This window comes from Pristiophorus japonicus, chromosome 9 (genome assembly GCF_044704955.1).
Source record: "Pristiophorus japonicus isolate sPriJap1 chromosome 9, sPriJap1.hap1, whole genome shotgun sequence".
NCBI lineage: Eukaryota > Metazoa > Chordata > Chondrichthyes > Pristiophoridae > Pristiophorus > Pristiophorus japonicus.
In genome coordinates, this window is record NC_091985.1 from 141378743 (window position 1) to 141396157 (window position 17415).

General features: G+C 43.1%; 2 long non-coding RNA genes across 3 annotated transcripts in view; one reads left to right on the top strand and one right to left on the bottom strand.

Moving 5' to 3' along the window:
- LOC139273245 (uncharacterized) overlaps nt 1-13649 on the bottom strand; it is a 29244-nt gene extending 15595 nt beyond the window's left edge. The window contains exons 1-4 of one of the 2 annotated variants that reach the window (XR_011595046.1): nt 13453-13649; nt 11936-12062; nt 5577-5696; nt 2869-2964 (exon numbers count right to left, since the gene is read on the bottom strand). This is a non-coding gene — a long non-coding RNA (uncharacterized lncRNA). The remainder of the gene's footprint in view (nt 1-2868; nt 2965-5576; nt 5697-11935; nt 12063-13452) is intronic. The other variant, XR_011595045.1, reaches the window with a different exon arrangement.
- On the top strand, nt 12776-16588 carry LOC139273244 (uncharacterized). The gene is made up of 3 exons (XR_011595044.1): nt 12776-13675; nt 15161-15313; nt 15598-16588. It is a non-coding gene; the product is annotated as an uncharacterized lncRNA (long non-coding RNA).
- Nucleotides 16589-17415: the final 827 nt, after the last annotated feature.

Below are 17415 nucleotides of genomic sequence, written 5' to 3' on the forward strand. Positions count from 1 at the left end.
TCGACAAGGTCCCACACAAGAGATTAATGTGCAAAGTTAAAGCACATGGGATTGGGGGTAGTGTGCTGACATGGATTGAGAACTGGTTGTCAGACAGGAAGCAAAGAGTAGGAGTAAATGGGGACTTTTCAGAATGGCAGGCAGTGACTAGTGGGGTACCGCAAGGTTCTGTGCTGGGGCCCCAGCTGTTTACACTGTACATTAATGATTTAGATGAGGGGATTAAATGTAGTATCTCCAAATTTGCAGATGACACTAAGTTGGGTGGCAGTGTGAGCTGCAAGGAGGATTCTATGAGGCTGCAGAGCGACTTGGATAGGTTAGGTGAGTGGGCAAATGCATGGCAGATGAAGTATAATGTGGATAAATGTGAGGTTATCCACTTTGGTGGTAAAAACAGAGAGACAGACTATTATCTGAATGGTGACAGATTAGGAAAAGGGCAGGTGCAAAGAGACCTGGGTGTCATGGTACATCAGTCATTGAAGGTTGGCATGCAGGTACAGTAGGCGGTTAAGAAAGCAAATGGCATGTTGGCCTTCATAGCGAGGGGATTTGAGTACAAGGGCAGGGAGGTGTTGCTACAATTGTACAGGGCCTTGGTGAGGCCACACCTGGAGTATTGTGTACAGTTTTGGTCTCCTAACCTGAGGAAGGACATTCTTGCTATTGAGGGAGTGCAGCGAAGGTTCACCAGACTGATTCCCGGGATGGCGGGACTGACCTATCAAGAAAGACTGGATCAACTGGGCTTGTATTCACTGGAGTTCAGAAGAATGAGAGGGGACCTCATAGAAACGTTTAAAATTCTGACGGGGTGAGACAGGTTAGATGCAGGAAGAATGTTCCCAATGTTGGGGAAGTCCAGAACCAGGGGACACAGTCTAAGGATAAGGGGTAAGCCATTTAGGACCGAGATGAGGAGGAATTTCTTCACCCAGAGAGTGGTGAACCTGTGGAATTCTCTACCACAGAAAGTTGTTGAGGCCAATTCACTAAATATATTCAAAAAGGAGTTAGATGAAGTCCTTACTACTAGGGGAATCAAGGGGTATGGTGAGAAAGCAGGAATGGGGTACTGAAGTTGCATGTTCAGCCATGAACTCATTGAATGGCGGTGCAGGCTAGAAGGGCCGAATGGCCTACTCCTGCACCTATTTTCTATGTTTCTATGTTTCTACCTCCCTTCCACTATTAGGTCATCTGAAGACTACACCTATTAGTGTGATTGATCCTTTATTATCTTTTATCTCTAACCATATGGATTCTATTTTTGTCTTGCTGATAGCAGCGTCACTTTTTTCTACTGCCATTATGTTACCCTAATAAGTACACCTACTCCACCTCCCCTTTTTCCCTCTCTATCTTATCTAAATATGTTGTAGCCTGCAATGTTTAATTCCCAGACCTGATTTTTCTGTAGCCATGTCTCAGTAATCCCTACTATGTCTGGTTCCACGTAATTCATGATTGCCTCCAGCTCCCCTGTTTTATAATGGACACTGTGTGCTTGCTGTACAGATGCAATTTTAATAGGAGTTCCTCTCACTTTATGTTTAAACATCTTTTTAGACTCCTGTTCCATAACTCTATTTATTCACTTCCCTTGTCCTCCCTTATTTTATTCTTTCCTAGGCTCTCTTTTCCTGTTTTGTTTATATTTAGGCTGGTTACATTTCTTGTAGATCCTTCCCCCATCTTACTAGTTTAAAGCCTTTGCCATGTCTCTATTTACCCTATCCTCTAGAACACGGGTCCCATCCCAGTTCAGGTGGAGCCCCTCCCATCGGTACAGCTCCTTCCTGTCCCAGATCTGGTGCCAGTGTCCCATGAAAAGGAATCCCTCTTTGCCACACCAGCCCTTTAGCCACGTGTTAATTTTCCTGATCTGTCTGCTTCTATGCCAATTTCTCACGTGGCTCGGGCAATAATCCAGAGATTATTACCCTCGCATTCCTGTTTTTAAATTCTGAGCATAACTCCTTATACTCTTTCAGCAGGATCGCCTCTCCATTCGTACCCATGTCATTTGTTCCAACGTGGACCATGACAAATGGATTTACTCCCTCCCTTTCCAAGTTCCTCTCCGGCCACCGTGAGATATCCCTTATCCTGGAACCAGGTAGGCAACACAACCTTTCGGATTCTCGTTCTTGGCTGCAGAGGATGTTATCTATCCCCCTAATTATATAGTCCCCTATTACTCCCACATTTCTATTCCACTTTCTCCTCCCCGCCCCACCCCCGACCCCCGCCTCCCCACCCCCTCGGACAGCCTTCTGAGTCATGGTGCCTTGGTCTGCAATGTCGCAGTTCTCCTTGCAGTCTTTCTCCTTGACCCCACAGTTAGCGAGTACATCGTATCTGTTGGACAGGTCCAGTGTCTGTGGGACCTCCTTCTCAACCTCTCCTAAATCCCCGCTACCCGGCTCCCTAACAGTCACAACCTCCCTTTCCTGAACCTGTGCTTTCTTCTGGGGTGTGACTGTATTCTGGATAAAACTACCCAGAAATTCCTCCCCCCTCCCTTATGTATCGGAGTGTCTACAACTTGCATTCCAGCTCAATGACTCTGAGCCAGAGAGATTCAAGATGGAGACACCTCCTGCAGACGTGTTTGCTCGGGACAGTCTCGCTGTCCACAAACTCCCACATATGGCAGTCCAGACACAGAACCTGCTCTGCCATATCTTAGTATATATTTATTTTGTTTACTTAATTAGTTAAAGTCTTTATTCAATGATTATGTATAGTTATATTAATTATTTAACTAGTTAAGCTGTAAGTTGAATACATTACTTTATAGTTTCCCGCACCTAGTTTAAACTACAGCCCTAGGTTAGTAATACTCACCAACCAATCACCTACCTGCTGTCCTTGTTTTTTTTGGACATCGTCAAAGGTTCCGCCGCCACTGATACCTCCTCCAATTAGGTCCTTCTCCCTCTTCTCCGAATTCCCACTCTTTCCAAATTCCCAAATAAAACACTCTGGTTAAGTGCACTATGCTTAAGACATTCTGTGCAGATCACTTATCGTGCACTCAAAATGGGTTCATGTTAATGGACTGGTTAATATTAATTTCCCTTGGACTTTAATGAATTACACATAAACTCAAGTTTATGATAGGCTGTGCTGCCATGCAAAAGCACTGGTTTCAATGTCTTAAGTAGAAACATTTTTACTGCCTGCACTTCTGCAAAGCCAAAGTTTACCCAGTCCAAATGATTTGTGCATGTATGGAAATAGTTTTATGTGAACATTTTCAGTTTTTATGCATACATACACAAACAAAATGAAAAGACATGTGGCTATTATGAAGAGCAACATATTAAAAACACAAGCAAGAAGCGTAAGACAATCACATTTGTTATAAGAAATTTAAATAGCTGTTCTTAAAATAACTTGATAATACTTGCAAAATTTTATTTGCTGTTCCTGGTAGGCCTACATAATCTAACCATAATTCAATCTGAAATTTTAACAGGGCTGCTAAAGAAACGACACATAACAAAGAAATGTGTTCTGTGCCATGCAGCTGAATAGTGGTCATTTTGAAAGGCCAAATATGAATTTCCAATATTTTCATTATAAACTTTACTTAAATATTGTAAACGGAACCCGATACTATGATTATAACACAGGCAGGAAGAACGTAATGGGAAAAGAAGTAGAATGATAATGGGAATTATCTGTAATTATCCTACTTTATATTAAAGTTAGTAAAAAAGAACTTGATAAAATGCAGTACATTCTTGGTTAAAATCGAGGATTTATTCTCAGAAAGCATCAGATACTAAGACCTATGCCAGAAAAAAATCTAACTTAATTAGAGTGAATTTTCTGTAAATGCACAGCAGGGCGAGAATGTCCTTTCTGGTGCATTGATGCATCTTGATTATGGCTTTTATTTCTTTACTAGTATTCTTGCTGATTCCTTGGCAAATAGACTCATTCTTAATTACTATTAGACATGTCTTAACTGAAAAGCTGGAAGGATGGCGTTGGAAATGTTGAACCGTTTCTTATTTATCATAACACCTATTTCATATACGTTCACAGAACATGCCTATTTAAAAATGTTCTTAAATCAGTACTTTTATGAACATTTTTAAAAATAAAACAATTCACAAATATTAAATTCTATAATGAATGCTTTTGATTTATAAAGTGTAATGGGCACAAGAATCAGCGGTCACTTAATTTTGGAAGATCATTTGAATGTGTAACATCACTCACACACGATCAGTTTAATCTGCATATACAGCAGTAAGAACAAAGGCTTGATAGATTTAAGTGGAATCAGTATATAAAAAGTTTGTAATATTCTGAAAAGACTGGAACCATAATCGTTGCAACAAATCTGATTTTGGAACTGTTCTTTTTTCTAGCAAATGCCATCAAAGGGTCTATAGCAAATAATCATTTTGGATCTGTACAGAGCAATAGTCAGTGCCTGCAATGAACTTCTGAATGAATATATTACTCTCACGAGCAAATGGGAGTAACATCAGATGCTGGAATCAATTGCTAATGTCATCAGTACTTAATTAATAATATTTTCATGAATTAAATATTTGCCATCCTTATGATTCTCTTTTAAGGGCTATATTTTAGCCAGTAGATTATATGAGCCACCGATTTAGTTTAAAGTTTGTTAATCCACTTATCAGTTGCTTTTACCAACATTATATTAAAAATAAGTTATATATTTAGGTGATAAGGAACTTCAGATTTTTTTAATTGTGGTCATAAAATGTCAGTTTTGCAGCTCTCAGTAAATCTATATTTTTTTTGGTGTTGGATTTACTGTTTATTCCTCTTTTCTGCCCTATAATTATAGAACTTAAAGCCTGATACAAGGTATGATTCAAATTACAGATTCAAACTATAATCACAGAATCGCAAAGCACAGATAGAGGCAATTCAGCCCATCATTCCTGTGCTGGCTCTTTGGAAGCGTTATCCAATTAGTCCCACTCACCCGCACTTTCCCCAAAGCCCTGCAAATTTTTCCTTTTCAAGTATGTATCCAATTCCCTTTTAAAGGTTACTACTGAAGCAGCTTCCAGCACCCTTTCAGGCAGAGCATTCCAGATCATAACAACTTGCTGTGTAAAATAATTCCCTTCATATCCAACTTTCCCTATAAGATGCACAGCCGCGCACCTCTCTGTTGGTCCCATGCAGACTGGGACTGGCTTCTTCAATGTAAAGTGTCACACTTGCGCAAAACTGTGAATGGGCCGCACATGCAAAAAAAATGAGGGTACATATCTCCCCCCCCGCCCCCCCCCACTACAATCTGTTCAAAGTCTTAAATAGAGCAGAAAATGCTTGAAAAACACGGTGGGTCTGTTAGCATCTGAACAAGAGGGAGATATATTAATATTTCAGGGCAATCGTTTCATCAGAACCTCTTTGTTATCATATCATTCTCTGTCAGATACTTATTGCTCTACTCTGCCTTTCTAGTACTTCATGTATTAATTGCTGATTTCTAGCAATGGTACATTATCTCTGCTAAAAGTTTTATTGAGTGTCTTAAATTTTAGCTGAGCTGGAAACAGCCTCACCTTTATGTCAGCGGTTATGGGTTCAAACCTTGTGCACATAATCCACATTGCCACTCCCACCCAGTAGTGCTGTATTGTTGGAGATGCCGTCCCTCAGGTGAGATGCTTAGTCCAGTGGTTCTGATGGACATTAAAGAGACTAAGCAACATTCAGAGAAAAGCAGTGAGTCTTGACCAAAAACCTCCCCTCTATTAATACCACCAAAAAAAAAATCAAATGAATTGGTAATTCATCGCTTTGCTAGTTATATCTTGCTTTGTGGAAACTGCCTGCCATGTTTGGCTGCAAAACAACAGTGACCGCACTGCAAAGTAATTGTACATGAGGTATTTTGGGACTTTCCTGAGAGATGTGGCAAGGCTACATAAATGCAGGTCATTATTTGAAGTCATTTTAAACACTCAATGCTCCCGACTGTATCTGGCCAAAGTAAGCTCTGGTTTGCTGCAATTCTGAACCCCTTCCCATTCATTCACATGGCACCAATAAATTCTCGTCAAGACCAAATAACTGGGGTGATTTCATGCCTTTTGTTTATGTGTCAAGTGTGCAATTGTCAGTCACCTAATAAAGGTTTAAGTAAACATGCTAGACTGAACTGTTTCACCGAATGCTCTTTTTCAGAGCTGATGTCTTAAGAGCAACCAACCTCTATGGCCAAGGTTTGGGAATATTAGTCACTGCGAAATGGTGAATCCCCAATTAAAACAACTTCCTTAAAACTGGGTGTTTTTAATTTCACAACTGAACCTTTTCTTTTGAGCCATTGGAAGTGTACTGGTGATGGCAATATGACCAAAGTGTCAGTGAAGCTCGAATATATTAAAGATGAAGTAGCAAACCGGCATGGCAAGATGATACTGCATTTTGACCATTCCTTTATAATTTATATGTCTTTATGAAAAATATCTTTTAAATGAATGCATATAGATCTGCTGATAAAAAAGGCTATGCCTCAGCAGACTAAACATCAGAGTTCTGTCTCTCAGAACCCCGCCGAGATGGCCATACCTACAGTAATTAATATTGACTGCCTACCCAACAGCACTAATGTATACTTTAATCATTTCAAATCAAAGTGACATTTCAGATGTAAAATAAGTATAGGGTTTTATTTTACACTTTCCAGTTGTTAAATAAATGAGCTTTTTCTGCCTTTTCTTAAGGTGTTTTTCAAGTTGGAATTATTGGCCTAGAAATTGCTCGAAAAATAATGGCAAGTTTACAGTCCCCACCATTCTCAGCGTGTGAATAAACCAGCAATCTGTAGCGAGGAAGGGCTCTGCCATGAGTTATGACTCTACACAAGTTGCTGGACAATTTGCGCCGCTCCGCCCTCACGATAATGGGAGCTTGCCCTCAGTCTCCCCATGAATTTCAAGAAATCGCTGGATTTGTACTAGAAACATGAATTAATCTCATCACAGGGCTGGTATTTCATGTGGTAAGAATCCTGTTAATCACGTGATTTATGGTCCTGACATGAAACTCAAGAAAGGGAACAATTGAAACTGGAGTTTCACTCCTGCAGGTAGTAAATTGTTCCTAAAGATTATCCAATTTTTAAATTTTACATTTTCTAATTACTTTTCCTTTCTGTCTCTTTTTTCTCGCTTCCTTAATGTAATCTTTCTTTCCCTCTCTTTATTGCTCTTTCTGTATCAAATTTGACTCTAATTCACCATATATCCTTTGCCACCATTCCCTCTCTGTTTCCTTCTCTATCCTTACATTTCATTGGTTAAGGAGGTGGACCATTGGACCCGAATTACAGGAGGCCCCTGATGCCCCATGACCATTATGAATTCCCATTGCTAGCAATTTGCGGCACAAAAATAATGATGGGTGAGGTAAAATAAAAATCCAATTCAAGATACCCACTCCAGCAATTTCAGGGTCATTGTTACTTTAATTTAACTGGATTTTTAATGATTTTATAAAAAGTTCAATGGTTAATTACATATTAACATATGTTGGCTTGTGAATCGCTGACTAACGGACTGGAGAAATAAATTCTCACACACAAGTTGCATGATTCCCATGTCACATTACTAGAATACATTATATTACTTCTAATGTCTATCCCCTTGCTGAAGATCTAGGTTTTAGCAACTCCTATTGACATCAGCAGCAACAATAACAAGAACGTGCATTTATTTAGTGCCTTTAATGTAGCAAAACCTCCCAAGACATGTCACAGGAGCATAATCAGATAGAAAAATTGACACTGAGCCAAAGAAGGAGCCATTAGGATCGGTGTCCAAACGCTTGGTCAAAGAGGTTGGTTTTAAGCAGTGTCTTAAATTACGAGAGGCAAAGGAATCACAGTCACTCACAAAAGACTAACATTTGGATAAGTTCCAAAAAGTGCCATGGAGCTGGGTTGGAGATAAAGGTCATCACTGTCACGCAATCTCAGTGTTCAGCAAATATTTCTAAACACATCAGTTTTTTTTGTGATTTTGCTCAACTTTTCTCCAACTCTTTTCAATCTTGGTGCTGCAATATAGGCCTTGGTCCTTCACTTAACTTTCTTTGCCTTTATATTTTGCAATTTCATTTCAAACTTTAACTGCACTGGGGCATAAAATCCCTGTCTCAGTTATCTGTTTGTCCAGATGATCCCTGTGAGTAACAGCGAACAAGAATACTAAACGAATGTGCTAGTCAAGAGTAGGAATCGCAGGATAGCGCAGATGAATACATGGCTTGAGCAGTGGTGCAGCAGGGAGGGATTCAAATTCTTGGGGCATTGGAACCGGTTCTGGGGGAGGTGGGACCAGTACAAACCGGACGGTCTGCACCTGGGCAGGACCGGAACCAATGTCCTAGGGGGAGTGTTTGCTAGTGCTGTTGGGGAGGAGTTAAACTAATATTGCAGGGGGATGGGAACCTATGCAGGGAGACAGAGGGAGACAAAAATGAGGCAAAAACAAAAGACAGAAAGGAGATGAGGAAAAGTGGAGGGCAGAGAAACCCAAGGCAAAGAACAAAAAGGGCCACTGTACAGCAAAATTCTAAAAGGACAAAGGGTGTTAAAAAAGCAAGCCTGAAGGCTTTGTGTCTTAATGCAAGGAGTATCCGCAATAAGGTGGATGAATTAACTGTGCAAATAGATGTTAACAAATATGATGTGATTGGGATTAAGGAGACGTGGCTCCAGGATGATCAGGGCTGGGAACTCAACATCCAGGGGTATTCAACATTCAGGAAGGGTAGAATAAAAGGAAAAGGAGGTGGGGTAGCATTGCTGGTTAAAGAGGAGATTAATGCAATAGTTAGGAAAGACATTAGCTTGGATGATGTGGAATCTATATGGGTAGAGCTGCAGAACACTAAAGGGCAAAAATCGTTAGTGGGAGTTGTGTACAGACCTCCAAACAGTAGTAGTGATGTTGGGGAGGGCATCAAACAGGAAATTAGGAGTGCATGCAATAAAGGTGCAGCAGTTATAATGGGTGACTTTAATATGCACATAGATTGGGCCAGCCAAACTGGAAGCAATACGGTGGAGGAGGATTTCCTGGAGTGCATAAGGGATAATTTTCTAGACCAATATGTCGAGGAACCAACTAGGGGGGAGGCCATCTTAGACTGGGTGTTGTGTAATGAGAGAGGATTAATTAGCAATCTCATTGTGCGAGGCCCCTTGGGGAAGAGTGACCATAATATGGTGGAATTCTGCATTAGGATGGAGAATGAAACAGTTAATTCAGAGACCATGGTCCAGAACTTAAAGAAGGGTAACTTTGAAGGTATGAGGCATGAATTGGCTAAGATAGATTGGCTAATGATACTGAAGGGGTTGACTGTGGATGGGCAATGGCAGACATTTAGAGACCGCATGGATGAATTACAACAATTGTACATTCCTGTCTGGCGTAAAAATAAAAAAGGGAAGGTGGCTCAACCGTGGCTATCTAGGGAAATCAGGGATAGTATTAAAGCCAAGGAAATGGCATACAAATTGGCCAGAAATAGCAGCGAACCTGGGGACTGGGAGAAATTTAGAACTCAGCAGAGGAGGACAAAGGGTTTGATTAGGGCAGGGAAAATGGAGTACGAGAAGAAGCTTGCAGGGAACATTAAGGCGGATTGCAAAAGTTTCTATAGGTATGTAAAGAGAAAAAGGTTAGTAAAGACAAACGTAGGTCCCCTGCAGTCAGAATCAGGGGAAGTCATAACGGGGAACAAAGAAATGGCAGACCAATTGAACAAGTACTTTGGTTCAGTATTCACTAAGGAGGACACAAACAACCTTCCGGATATAAAAGGGGTCAGAGGGTCTAGTAAGGAGGAGGAACTGAGGGAAATCTTTATTAGTCGGGAAATTGTGTTGGGGAAATTGATGGGATTGAAGGCCGATAAATCCCCAGGGCCTGATGGACTGCATCCCAGAGTACTTAAGGAGGTGGCCTTGGAAATAGCGGATGCATTGACAGTCATTTTCCAACATTCCATTGACTCTGGATCAGTTCCTATCGAGTGGAGGGTAGCCAATGTAACCCCACTTTTTAAAAAAGGAAGGAGAGAGAAAGCAGGGAATTATAGACCGGTCAGCCTGACCTCAGTAGTGGGTAAAATGATGGAATCAATTATTAAGGATGTCATAGCAGCGCATTTGGAAAATGGTGACATGATAGGTCCAAGTCAGCATGGATTTGTGAAAGGGAGATCATGCTTGACAAATCTTCTGGAATTTTTTGAGGATGTTTCCAATAAAGTGGACAAAGGAGTACCAGTTGATGTGGTATATTTGGACTTTCAGAAGGCTTTCAACAAGGTCCCACACAGGAGATTAATGTGCAAAGTTAAAGCACATGGGATTGAGGGTAGTGTGCTGACGTGGATTGAGAACTGGTTGTCAGACAGGAAGCAAAGAGTAGGAGTAAATGGGTACTTTTCGGAATGGCAGGCAGTGACTAGTGGGGTACCGCAGGGTTCTGTGCTGGGGCCCCAGTTGTTTACATTGTACATTAATGATTTAGACAAGGGGATTAAATGTAGTCTCTCCAAATTTGCGGATGACACTAAGTTGGGTGGCAGCTGCGAGGAAGATGCTATGAGGCTGCAGAGTGACTTGGATAGGTTAGGTGAGTGGGCAAATGCGTGGCAGATGAAGTATAATGTGGATAAATGTGAGGTTATCCACTTTGGTGGTAAAAACAGAGAGACAGACTATTATCTGAATGGTGACAGATTAGGAAAAGGGAAGGTGCAACGAGACCTGGGTGTCATGGTACATCAGTCATTGAAGGTTGGCATGCAGGTACAGCAGGCGGTTAAGAAAGCAAATGGCATGTTGGCCTTCATAGCGAGGGGATTTGAGTACAGGGGCAGGGAGGTGTTGCTACAGTTGTACAGGGCCTTGGTGAGGCCACACCTGGAGTATTGTGTACAGTTTTGGTCTCCTAACTTGAGGAAGGACATTCTTGCTATTGAGGGAGTGCAGCGAAGATTCACCAGACTGATTCCCGGGATGGTGGGACTGACCTATCAAGAAAGACTGGATCAACTGGGCTTGTATTCACTGGAGTTCAGAAGAGTGAGAGAGGACCTCATAGAAACGTTTAAAATTCTGACGGGTTTGGACAGGTTGGATGCAGGAAGAATGTTCCCAATGTTGGGGAAGTCCAGAACCAGGGGTCACAGTCTAAGGATAAGGGGTAAGCCATTTAGGACCGAGATAAGGAGAAACTTCTTCACCCAGAGAGTGGTGAACCTGTGGAATTCTCTACCACAGAAAGTAGTTGAGGCCAATTCACTAAATATATTCAAAAGGGAGTTAGATGAAGTCCTTACAACTCGGGGGATCAAGGGGTATGGCGTGAAAGCAGGAAGGGGGTACTGAAGTTTCATGTTCAGCCATGAACTCATTGAATGGCGGTGCAGGCTAGAAGGGCTGAATGGCCTGCTCCTGCACCTATTTTCTATGTTTCTATGTTTCTATGAATGCGCATGCATTTGCTCTCTCTCAATTATCCATAGTGCCATTTACTTTTCATCTTGTTGCATTTTATAATAAGTTCAAAATATAAGAACATTAAATATGTACGTCATTGTACTCAGTAAATATTTATAAAGAAATGTGTACCAAGCATCATTCAATTTCTCAAATAATTCTACAATGGAACCCTGATAAAATCAACTTAATTTTACAAAATAAATACATTGCTGCCAATTCAGAAAACAAAATTTTAAAAACAATTTTTTTAAAACAATTTTCAAACTTATTTTTAAAGGGACAGTATTCCCTAATTGGTGTTGTTAGAGGTAGATTCTATAATAACGTGCTTCTATCACCAGAAATCTACTAAAATATAAATAGTTTTAAAGAGCTGCAGTCTTTTTGCCTTACCGTAGGTTGCATAGGAACAGGAGTAAGTTATTCAGCCCCTCAAGCCTGTTCCGTCATTCAATTAGATCAAGGCTGATCTGTATCTTAGCTCCATCTACCCGCCTTGGTTCTGTAATCCTTAATACCCCTGTCAAACAAAAATCTATCAATCTTAGTTTTTAAATTTTAAATTGAACCCCAGTCTCAACAGCTCTTTTGGGGGTGAGAGTTCCAGATGTCCACTACCCTTTGTATGAAGAAGTGCTTTCTGACATCAACTCCTGAACTGCCTAGCTCTAATTTTAAGGTTATGCCGCCTTGTTCTGGACTCCCCTACCCAGAGGAAATACAGTGACTCCTATTTTTAAGATGGGTAGATCAAACACCCTGCAACTCCTTGCTTCCAACCATCACCAGCCTAACCTTTCAGGTTATCCATAAAACCGCGATAGATCTGACAGACTTAGTACTGTATCTGACATTCCAACCGAACTGGAATGAGGCAGAACCAGTTGGGCTAGAGATACACTAGAGGAAGTCCAATAAAAAAAAAGTGCAGGCGGATGAGGGTAATATACGAAAGGAAGTAAAATTAAAGGAATAAGTGAAATATAGGGGCTAAAATAACCCCCGATTAAGAGTAGGCAGACTCATCGTTTCTGAAGATGTTTCTCCGCTCCAATCCACGGGATGGGGAATCGAGCAGTATTCAGGTCTTGGTATTTATTTTTTGGTCGGGGCAGATGTTGGGTCATCAGCAGGGCGAATGTGCCATTAGATCAGGTCGGCCGTTACTACGAGTCATCAGCACTGCACTGATGTCAGCACATCGCGCTGATCCGTCACAACGTCCCTCCCCTTCAGTTAAGGCGGGGGGGCGCTGCGATCTCTGCACAGAGTTGAGTTTGGCCCTCTGGTTCATCAAGGAGGGTTTTGGCTGGGCCAGTGGGCTGGCACCCCAGAGGGGGTGGCGGCCCGGCCAAAACCGTGGCCACCATTGTCGGGCTGGCCTCGGCGTGGGCCAACAAATAAAATAAAAAGGCGTCCGCGGCAGTGCACCCTCCCCTTTAAGGGCGGACGTGCTGCCCAGCCACACACAGCTTCCCAGAGGGCAAACCTGTCGGTAGCACCGACCGGCAGCCGCTCCATTCCTCCGGGGCAATTTCCGTGAGGGGGACGGAAAGGGGTCACCGCCAATCAGAAGGGGGCCCTCGCATGCCCGACAGGGCGGCAGCACAGGTGGCATGTCAACCCATTCCCATCGCTCCCGGCCCCGGGGCAATTTCAGATGGGTCAGCCCATCCATCTGCCCCTTGTCAGTGAGGCCTATCCCCTCCATTACCGCCTCTTAGAGGCCTTAAGGAAGGAGGCAAGTTCTGCCCCACACTGTTCTTTTGCTGAAAGAGATTTGTTGTAAGTGTTCTCGCTTCTCACAATGGGGGAAGACATTGGTCGGATTTAGGCCCGATCTCTGGGTGCCGATTGAGTGTTCAGGGGAAGAATTTCAGCTAGTGGTATCCTGGCCCGATTTCACTCACAAGTGTATCGGTTACGAAGGAACCGATTGGAAGCATCACGACTTCTGTGCGTCCAGGGCACCTGCCTGAAGCAGATGCTAGACCCCTTGGATATGCTAATCCGGGGCCTAACACCCGTTTAAGGACCCCGCTGAAGAATTCAGGAGAATCAGGGCGGAGCGTGCGCGAGCTTCGACCTAACCAGCCATCCTTAAAGGGACTGCAGGACACCGCCCACCGAAAGGTAAGTTAGTTATTTTTCACTTACCTTAATGTGGTGTAGGATGAGGAGGAGTTTTCCCCATGTGAGAGCCCCACTCTTTGGCTAGCTTTCTCTAACATTTTTTAAAAGTTCGAATTTTAAGAGCTTACTCACTTCCTTGTTTGCTGTCTCTGAGAATTCTGCATTTTGATTGACTGCTTAGACAGCCTGTTGACATCACAGTTGAGTTCACACAAGGGGATCCCCATTAACTCCCGTTAAATTGAATTGAATGTTGAAAAACCTGAAATTCTCGACACAGAGAGCGCAAGATTTTTGTGCAGAGCTTACTTCGGGGGCAGTGACAAACGCCTTTGCTTAGCCGCTGACTGTAAACTCCAGGCCATTATCTTTTCATGTATTATCATCACTGGCCAGCTGAGGAGACATGTGGGGTATTTTGCACAGAGCACAATCTGGATTGCAGACTATTGGGCTAGACTTTAGGCATTTATCGCTACCGCCCTTATATGGGCAATATTTCCGGCAGTAGTGGATGTCCCACCTTTAAGAACCGCCAGAATATCGCTCATTTTAAAAAACGCAACTTGCGCCTTTTTTTGGGGGGGGGGGGGGTGCGGTAGCGATAGCAAGTGGGCGGTAGCGATCTTTTTCATCGTGCAAGGCCGGTGTCCCTAACAATGGCCGTTCTGCGCATGCGCAATTTTTTTTCTGCACTTCACTTTTCCCACGATTCAGGAGGTCAGGGGTCACCTGCGCATGCACAGAAGAGGAAGGGGGGCGGGGGAGAGAGAGAGAGAGAGAAACAGAGCAAGTGGAGAGTGGAGCATCAGAATATTGGAATTTTTAAAGTTATAACTAATTTATAACACATTTGTAATACAAAATGGACATTGAAGAAGTAGTGATGAGTGGCATGAGTGAGGTGGCAGAGGTGGGAGGTAAGAAGAGGGCCAAGCGTTTTTCTAATGAGGCCAATGCAGCCTTGGTCCACGAAGTTGAAACTAGGTGGAGCCAATTAACCCGGGGTGGGCATTGGAAACCCCCCCCCCCCCCCCAATATTTACCAATGTATATGGGCGCAGATTGCCGAGGTGGTGTCGTCAGCCGCCCATGATTATCGGAAGCTGAGCCAGTGCCGCAAACACTGGAATGACCTCGTTGCGTCTGCGAGAGTAAGTACTAATTTTAATAACTTTAATAATTGCATTCATGCACTGGTTCATTACTTAAAATGTAAATCTGCCAGATTATAATTAAGCTTGGTAAGCTTGGTGTCACACATTACAACCTATCCACAATCTTATTACATTGCTTTTCTGAACTTAGATGTGTTCATCATGCATCAATTACATCCTAACGGTATTAGCATATAACATGTAATATATAACATTAATAGGACATTGATGAAATGCATTGGCGATGGCTAATTGTGGATGTCTATCTGCGTGTTCTGTACTAGTACCTGTACAATTAGCTTATACCATGCTGTTGTCGCCTTTGCAGAAGCAGATATCTTCCAATTGTGCGGAGCGTCGGCCCACGGGAGGAGGGCCGGCAGAGCTGGTTGCATTAACTGATCTCGAGGAGCGGGCCGCAGCCCTCGTAGGGGCACATAATCGCTCGGCCTGTGGTGGTGCAGATCGTTTGTGGTGGCAGGTAAGTCATGTATAACCCCTGGATAATTTAATGTAATTTAATGCTATTTGAGTATAATATATGAATTATGTAATGTAATGTAATTAATGCTGGGATAATGAAATGTTATTATAATGCCATGCAGTTTCTGTACTTTCTGTTCATGTTAATTAAATGTAACGTCTCTCGGTGATATCTAATGCAATAGTGTTGATCCTCCTACATATGCCTGTGCAGCATAAGCGTTCTAGTGCCACCCTGGCCCTCCCCTCCTCTTCTACTAACTCTCATATTATGTTTTCTAGTTGCCCAAGAGATTCAGAGACATTTGGAGTTCCCTGGAGTCTCACCCGTACTACTTCAAGTGGTGCTCACCACTGGAGACGGGACCACAGAGGAGGAGGATCGGTTGGATAAGCATCAACCCAGCTCCTCAACCCAACATGTGGAGGAGGGGGACTCAGAGACTCAAGTGTCCAATCTATCTGCAGCCACCTCTTCCTCAACCGAGGAAGTAGCCCGGGACCAAGCGGCTTGCATCAGGGCACACCGAGTGGTCCAGCACCTATGCCAAATCCGGGGAGGTTGATTCGGAGAGGTTGGCATGCTCAAAGACAGTTAGACGTCAACCTGGACATGGTATCACATTGTTCGAGAGTTCCTCCAGGCGATAGGTGGGTTAACTGGCAACATTGCCACACTTACAGCTCGTCATTCGGAGGACACGATGACATGCGGCAGACGATTGACTCGGTATATGGCTCTGCACCCCAAGGTGCTGTACCACCTATGCCAGCAGCTGAGAGTCAGGAGGAAGCAGTTGCTTCTGACATTGGAGACGGGTCTTCAAAGACCGATTCTTCTCTGGGATCCCAAGAATTGATTCTGCCACTGTCACCCCCCTCCCCCCGAGATGCCCTGCTGCAAGACGGCTTGGAGTAAATGCGGGTAGGGCCAGGGCCAGGAGGAAGGTTAGGGGGAAAGGGTGTGTTAAGGTCAGGGAGAGTAGAGGCAGAGGGAATGGTGGCCGCAGGTAGAAATTTTGTCTGGTCGGGGGGGGGGGGTGAGGGTTGGTGGTGTTGTTGTCGTTATTTTATTTTCTATAAAAAAATTGTTAATTGTTGTGGGGGGTGGGGGTGGTGTTGTTATCGTTACTTCAATTGCTATTAAAAAATTGTTGGCTGTTGGGGGCGTGGGTAAGGGTGTTTTTATTCTGTTTAAATGTTTTCAATGTTTGTATCTGTTAATTGTTTGTTTAATTAAAATTATGTTGCATTTTTCCATTTAAAAATTATGTAAGTGTAAATTTCTAAAAAAGATTTTTTCAATTTTGTTAAATTATAAAAGAATTTTATTACACTTACAATTCTTGTGCAGTGTCTTTTACAAACAGAAGGTTAACCATCAATACAAGGGTTGCAAACAATGGCCAGGCAAAGATGAAACGTATTGTAACCAACGTAACTTCAAGCAAAGAGATCATTTATGTGCTGCTGATGCAACAGTCTTGCAGTTGTGTAACTACCACAGGGTTTCTCCTGTGGTGTGAGGGGTGGGTGGGTGGGGGAGTGGTGGTGTGGGTTCATCACCAGGCTGATTGTCCTCCTCGAGGTCCTCAACCTCCTCTTTCTCCTCCTGCTCTTCCACTTCCCCTCTTTCCTGAGGTGGACCAGCAGTCCCATCTGGCAGTTCCTGTCCCTCCTGATAGCTAAGTTATGCAACATGCAGCATACTACAATGAACTCAGCGACCTGCTCAGGGTGGTATTGTAAGCAGCCTCCAGAGTGGTCCAGGTATCTGAAGCGCTGCTTCAGCACTCCAATTGTCTTTTCGGCAATATTGCATGTAGCTATATGACTCTGATTGTAGCAATGCTCGGCATCTGTCTGGAGCTTACGCAGGGGGGTCAAGAGCCAGGTAGCGAGGCCGTATCTTTTGTCACCTAGCATCCAGCATTGACCTTGTGGCTGACTCTTAAAAAGGTCAGAGAAAGTGCTTTCACATAAGATGTGCGCATCATAAATGCTCTCTGAAAAATTGGCATTTTCTGCCATGATTATTTGCTTGTGGTCGACAACGAGCTGTACGTTCAGGGAGTGGTAAACCTCTGACTCCTCTAAAGG